The following is a 7439-nucleotide window of genomic DNA, read 5'->3' on the forward strand; positions in this document are numbered from 1 at the left end:
CTGCTGTGGGTCCTGGCCACTCGGTGCCCTGTCCAGCCAGAGGTGCACAGAACCCCCAAGCTGCCCGATGCCAGGGAGGGGCCACAGCAGCTCCTCCCCCCCAGCCCTGCCTCGGCATTAGGGAGAGGCCGCCTGAAGGTGACTAAAACGAAGCCAGGGGTGGGGCTGAGGCACCACGTCCCACGCCCACTGCGGGAGCTGCTGCTCAGAGGCTCTTAGATGTGGCTCTGAACGGCAGCCGCCCCCAAGCTCCCTGCATCCGCCTCGACCAACCCGCTTCGGCACTTCACCGGACGTGAGAGTCCGTCCCAGCAAGCGGGAGCGGACTACGCCACCTGTCCCCTCTGTGACACAGTGAATGGCTCGGTCATGCTAAGGGGACGGCATGACCTTTGGCTTCTCTTCAGCGGTTCCCCCATGAGGCCGTGAGGGTGCACGGGCCCCGGGTGCAGCTTCGGTGACTGCACGGAACTGTGTGCACACGTCCTGCGACACCGCCGGCCCGGCGCCTCCAGAACCGCGTCTCCGACTCCTTTTCTCTGTCAAATGTCAACCCTACGTGTTCTGCTTTGGGAAAGGGGCTTTCCTTCTGGAAAAGCCCTATTGACTTCACCCAACAACGTGTCTCTTACATGAATTCTTCTAAAGCCAAATGTGCCCACTACCCATACTTAGAAAAATCTAGAAAACCTACTTTTAAAACATTACACTCAGTAAATTAATAGTTATGAGTGAATAAAAAGGTGCCACCAATAGGCACTAAAATATCAAATTCAGAATAAGAAGCATGGTGTTACATCAAGTCGGGGGGAGTGGGGGGGCGTGTCCTGGATGCTATACCTCCAGCCACCTGTTCGGGGGGACCTCCCCCCGCAACACACACAGCGGGTCTGCCACGTGCATCTCCCACCGCCTCCAGGGACCTGCAGCTACTGCCTGCCTTCCCGCTCCAGGGCAGAAGCCTACAGCCAGCCGGTGGCCTCCCCGTGGCCACACTGGGGCTCCTGCCCAAGCCTGAGCCGCGGCCACGGGCCATGGCCATGCGCCACAACCATGAACCACGGCCACGAGCCACAGCCACGTGTCACACACCTCCTGCAAGCCCCTCGGTCCTCACGGTAACCACACGGAAGCCTTGTGGCCGTGGCACCTGCTGACATGTCAGCTTCCTGCCTGTGCGCGTCCCCTCGTCTGCCAGCACCGCCTCTTCTCAGCCGCAGGGAAGGGCGTCCGGCTTTACCGTGGCCGCACTGCCGACGTAGAACTTGTCCTGTAAGATCCCGGAATGTTTGGAAAATGGCACTATTGCAAACCAACGTTCGTTTTTTTTAAACTGTAACAAAATAGTGAATTACTTGTAAATCCATAGTCGTTTCAAGAATCTTAGAGTGTTAATTACCGGCATTGGCAGTTATTGTCATTAAGTGAAAAGCTCATGAGTTTTACACTTTGTTTAATAATTACTTTTGATTTTTCCCGTGTCTTCAACAATTCCGAAGCCTATGTTTTCCCGTGTCTTCAACAATTCCGAAGCCTATGTTTTAACTGTTTTCCAATAAGCAGTATCTTCGTTGTCCCAGAATTGCTATATGGGTCAAAAGCCAAATTATAGAAAAGGAGGCGGAGGAAGCGGAGGCGGAGGAATCCTGAGAGATGGAGCAGGCTGTTCTAGAATTAGCACCGAAAGCAGGAGCAGACTGGGGAGGACGCCTGGGTGACGCCGCGTTGCCCTCCGGCTCCGGCTCCCACCTCGAGGCGGACGGGCTGTCACGGCTATGAAAGTTCACCGCGGTCTTCATCTCCTTGCTTCTCCTCAAAATCTCCCGCCTTCGACTCTGGCGCCTTTGAAACTCGCCCCGGCATATTGCTCAGGGGGCCCCGGAGGGCAGAGCCGCCGGGAGAAATTTCTCTGGGCTCTGCAGCCACGCCCGGCGGCTGAGCCAGCACGGCCGCTCGTCCCCGTGTGCACGGTGTCGGGGCCCCGACGTGGCCTTTCTGAAGTGCTGAGCGTGAGGCCAGTGCTGTAAGAAGGCTGCACAGCTGGCCTTTCTCCCGGCAGCGAGGAGAGCGGGAGCAGAGCTGGGGAAGGACGGGCTGCTTCCTGCCCCGCTCACACCGCGAGCCCTCCGGCCCCGAGGAGAGAAACGGCGCTGTCTCCCCTCTCACGTCCAGACCTGCGTTCACACCAGCGGGTCCTTGCCGAGCCTGCTTCTTCCTCCCACGCCTGCAATGTCTCAGCTCCAGTTTGCTAAAAATGTGACCACGGTGAACACGGTAACCGAGGAAGAAGACTTGGATTTCCATTTCACATGTTTTGAGTAGATTCTAAACCTTCTGACTTCTTTACTGTGATTCCAGCTGCCTCCCCTCCCCAGCTCTGTGATGGTCAAGAGGAGTCCTTTCTGAGCCCGTTTGGGTTTCACCACCCACCTTGGGTCTTTGAGAATCTTCTAGAAATCCTAGGTTTTCTCTGGAGAATGTTGGTCCAAGATTAAGGCTCAGGTTCGATGGGCGATATGTGATGCTCAGATCTGATCAGAGCTGGCAGCCTGACCCCTCCCCCTGTCCTCCAGAGGAGGGTCTGCTTCCCACGGCAGGAAGGGGGCCTCGATCCAGAGGACCACCTTGGAGAGGGTGTGCCTTCCAAAGCGAGATTCCCCAAGACTGGAGCAGGGAGCCCTGGGCATTGGACTGTGAGAAGAGAGAGACCCATTTATGAAAGCACAGAGCTTCTTGGAGGTCCTGCCCCTCTCCTGGGTCACCTGACAGCACCTGCTGGACATGCCGACATCCCCCACTAGCCTCCAAGAAACCCGGTGGCGCCTCCTTCACCCTCCCCGACTTCCACATGGAGCACCTCACTTCAGTCCCTCCTGGAATATTCCATCTGAGTGAGGGTTCTTTAATGCGCCATGAGCAGATGCCAACGCCCAGACTCACAGGTGGCCGGCGGCGACCATGATGAGTGATGGAGCCCGGGTTCCGCCCCTGCCCTGGCTCCCTCTGCCCCACGAGGGCCCGAGAACCTGGTTGACCCCTTAGAAAGGCTGCTGCCAGCAAAGCCCCAGGGAGAGGCTGGCGGTGGACGGCTTGGGTCCCGTTGGTGAAGCAGGCACAGCTCTCCAGGCCGGACAGAGCTGCTCCCGGTGACCGACCACAGCTCACAAAGGGGCCGTCACAGAGGGGCCCACACGTGCGATGCCAAGATTAGTGAGGATGTTGGGCCACGCCCCTCAGGAAGCCGCCTCCCAGCTGGAGGGGGGGCCGTCACCAGCAAGGTCAGCGGTCCTGCCCCACGTGGAGGGGGCGTGCAAACCCAGCCCCCAGGGTGTGGAGGGGAGTCTGACAATCCTGCCCTAACGCAACAGCTGCGCGAAGCCCGGAAGCTCTCCGTCACGGGGGCGGGGCCAGAAGAGCAGAGGGTGAGGAGCACAGGGGGGCGGCTCCTGTCACATCAGCGGGACAGGACACAGGGTCCAGCCGGCAAGTGTCATTCTGACTCAGAATAGGCATCCCCGTGGCCTATATCCCGTCTGCGCATGCGCGCAGGGTGACGGTGCCACTGGGCTGGCGTCCTCCAGGCCTGACCTCCCCGTCCTGCCGCCAGTCCGCAAGAAGACGCCGGGGCTCGGGGTCCACTGCCGGCCGCTCGGCTGGAGGCCCAGGCACCCCCGGGGGCCATGGACCTGCCCTGCGGCGAGCGGCAGCTCTGGGCTCTGACTTCCCCAAGCCCCCGGGCACTTGCGTCTTCTGTCACTGAGGAAGAAAGGTCACGGCTTCACCATCAGACGCTCCCTGTGCTCAAGGCCACATGTCCTACCTAATCGTGACCCTCCAAGGGCAGCGTCCCAAACTCAGCGTGACAGCCGCTCACCTGGGCTCAATTTACCCCACCCCCCAAATACGGCTTGTAAAGTGTGCCTGCCTTAGAGACACATGGAGAGAGTTTGCTTCTAGAAGGCCCCGGGCAGCAGGTGTGGCCTGATTAGAAACAAATATTGGGTCTTCATCCATCCCTGGACTCCTGGCGTCAAGCTCCAAGACCCCCTGGAGGGGAGGGAAGGACGGGCTGCGGATTGAGTCCAGTCCCCTGGCCGGTGACACAAGCAGTCCTGCCTTCGTGCTGAACCTTCCAGAAAGCCCCCTGAACAACAGGATTCATGAGCTTCCTGTGCACGGGCACTGCTGTCCCGACAGGGGTGCTCTCTGGGGCACGGATGCTCCCAGGCCCGGCCACAGGGTCTCTTCCGTCCGCTGGCCCGGGTCACGTCCTTCATCATCAAACTGTAAACATGAGTAAGCCTTCTTCCCGGGCTCTGTGAGCCATTCTTACAAACTATCAGAATTGAGGGGAGGTTGTAGGAACCCCTGAATTTGCAATCAGCTAGACCAACGTGCGGGTGGCCTGGGACCCCGTCTGCGTCTGGATCTGACCAGAGGGCAGCGCTGGTGGACACAGCCCTCAGCCTGTGGGGTCCGTCGGGCAACTCTGAGTCGGTGTCGGAACAGAAGTGAACCGTAGGACACTCCTAGGTGTCGGGACCACCGGAGAACTGGGCGTGAACTGTGTGTTAGCAGGAAGGGGCTCTTCCCCAAGAGGCGTTTTCGGGGTGCAGAGTGGCCTCGGCTGAAGACGGGGGGCAGGAGGCCGACACTGACCACCGACCGTGCAGAGCAGGAAAAGATGTCGAGTCGCTCCCGTCACGACCGTTATTTAGGACCACAAACAGGTGACACCGGGGTCACCGTGCAAGGCTGATGTCAGACGGGAACCAGAAGCGGGAGGCTGTTCCCACCCAGAAGGAGAAGGGACATGGGACGCTGCGCCGCCGTCTGAATTCGCTGCCCCTTCCGGCCCCGTCCCACCTTCTCATCTTCAGATTTTAAAACTAGATTTTATTATAATAACCTTTTTCTTCTGCTTCCAAATTACTTCATTATAAAAGGACATTTTTAAAAACCAGAGACAGCGGCTCCCTCGCGGAGGGTGTTTTGAGCGCGGCGCACCCCGAGACCAGGAGTCCTCCCAGGGCCGCTGCAGAAAGCCAGACCCGTCGTTAATTAACAGCCATTCAGTTAGTATTTTCTTGGAGTGGAAGGAAAAAAGCTCTTTGAAGCATAATGCGTGCTCCGTTTTCCTGAGACACCGTCTCTCCCTGATATATATGCAACAGCTTATTATTTTAATACAGATTTGCCGGCGCACGGGAGCAGGATAACTTATCACTTAAATGCTATTTTTCCTGCTGCAGAATGTGACAAAAGTGCCACGAGCCGCAAATTAATTTTTTTAGGCGAGGCATGTTGTGTAAGGAACACGGACTCCTCTTTGGTGCCGACAGCGGGGGAGGGGGTGCCGGGCGAGGCCCCCTGTCGCGCTCCCACGTCCCCGGGCGTCTTACCAGGGAGATCCGGGCACCGGGGTGGAGGCCACGGGTCTGTCGCCCTTTGCCACGCCGTCCTCTCTCCGGACTAGGATCGACGGAGGCTCCTTTCAACAGAAAGAGAAGGAAGCACTTTTTTTTTAAATTTAAACATTCATCTTCAATTAGGCAACCCAGTGAGGAACCACGCGTCCCCCCAGACAGCCCCGCCTGCAGCACCCCCGGATAATGACCCGCTCAGCACCGCTAAGCAAATGGGACCAAGCAATTACGCTGAGAATAGGAATTTATGGCACCACAGACCGTGCGGAGGCACTCAGACAAAGGCATCTCCCTAATTGCCCCAAATTGGCCAAACTCCCTGCTTTTGCAGATACAGAGACAGGCGGCCGCCGCCCTGAGGGGGCGTCTGGGACCTCAGCATCTCACAGGTGAAATACCACGGAGGATTCATCTCCAGAGATGGGCCGACCCGGAGGCTGGAGTCTCTGCGCTCTGATGGGGAGTCTAGAAGCTGCAAGGAGGCCTGGGGACACCTGGCCCGGGTCATCCTGGGCCCTGAGAGCGGGGGCAGGGACTCCAGCCCAGGTCCCTGCGGCAGATGATGCCTCCCCTTCCCGAGCGCCTGGCTGGGGGCAGAGTTGGGGGGTTCCAAGGTGCAGGGGGCTCTGGCGCAGAGCTGGGTTTGAAAATCACTGCTTTGTGTCTCTATTTAGAAAACCAAGACCATTTGAACATGATACCTCCTAGAAGAAAATGAAGATGCATTCTCTAATATTAAAAAGCAAAAAAAAACCATGGCCAGGATAGTTGCTCATTGTTCACTATGGATACAATTTGGAGAGAAACAAAGGTTGCTTCAGGGTAAAAAATACAGAAAATACAGGGCAATTATTACAGCACCAGGGAAGCTGAGCGCAGCCTTGGATTAACATGTTTAGCCGCGCTCCCGCGTGAAGAACATTGGATCTTCGTCCAACAGGAAAGCAGGACTGAGTTCCCGCGGGCAGAGCCACAGAACCACACCGAGGGGTCTGCACGCGCGTCCTCTCCGCTCCGGGGCCGCGGTCGGGAGAAGGGACTCTCAGTGAGCGCGGTGAGCTGTCGCGGTGTGGGGAGGCTCTCTCCAGTTTTCATCTCAAACTTAGAATGATACTGTGCTCTCTTTCTCTTAAGAAATCAGGTGACATTAGAAAACACCCAGAATGCTGCTCAAAGCAACAACCAGACTCTCAGAGGAGATTGTCAGCCATGAAAGCTCCAGATTCGAAGAAAAAGGAGGAGGAGGAGGAGGAGGAGGTGGTCATCCTAAAATTCCGAGTCTCTATTCCCACCTCTGCTCGTGCCAGGACGTTGCGGGGTGAGACACTGTAGGTCAGCCCCCCGTGGGGGCGATGGGGCGGGGGGCTCACGGCCGCCGCGGGGCAGGGCCAGCCAGCGGGGCTCAGAAGCCCAGGCGCTGATCCGGGGCCCCGAGGGCCGCACCCCCATCCGTCACGTCAGCCTCCCTTCACACGGAGGGGCAGGAAAGGCAAACGCTGAATTCTGGAAGTGCCAGAACTCGAGATCCAGACAAAAAGCCGAGAGAGCCCAGGGTCTCTGAGGCCGGGACTGCAGTGAGTCCCTTGCAAAGAAAGGGGGCGTCTCCGGGCTGATCTTGTTCCCCCTGCCCGTGAGCTGGGGGGCGGGAAGGCCCGTGTGGCCGGGGGTGAGTGGCCGGTGTGAGCAGAGCCGGCCGGGAGGAAGGACACAGGTCGTGGGATGACCACGCCCCCCCGGGGAGTCCCTGCGTGGCCTTGGGTTGAAGCCGGGGTGGGGGGGGCATCTCCCACAACAGCACAGGGAGCAACGGGCGGCCGCCTCTCCTGCGGGTGTTTCCCGGCTTCCACGGGGGCCCTTGGCCTTCACTCATCGGCACAGAAACTGTCACTGAATAAATGAGGTTTCATTTGTATAATTACCCTTAAGTTCTAATGTTTAGGAATAATTTTTTTAGACTTTTCAGGTAGGAGAAGATACCCTTCCTTCCTGGGAGAAAGAAAAGAGGTTGGGATA

The 7439-nt window shown here is 58.1% G+C and overlaps 1 long non-coding RNA gene across 1 annotated transcript; it reads left to right on the plus strand.

The window, feature by feature from the left end:
* The first annotated feature begins 3253 nt into the window (after window positions 1-3253).
* Window positions 3254-6171, plus strand: LOC115286021. The gene is made up of 3 exons (XR_003905826.1): window positions 3254-3422; window positions 5758-5815; window positions 6101-6171. It is a non-coding gene; the product is annotated as an uncharacterized LOC115286021 (long non-coding RNA).
* The last annotated feature ends 1268 nt before the right edge of the window (window positions 6172-7439 follow it).

This window comes from Suricata suricatta, chromosome 2 (assembly GCF_006229205.1).
Source record: "Suricata suricatta isolate VVHF042 chromosome 2, meerkat_22Aug2017_6uvM2_HiC, whole genome shotgun sequence".
NCBI classification, from domain to species: Eukaryota; Metazoa; Chordata; class Mammalia; order Carnivora; family Herpestidae; genus Suricata; species Suricata suricatta.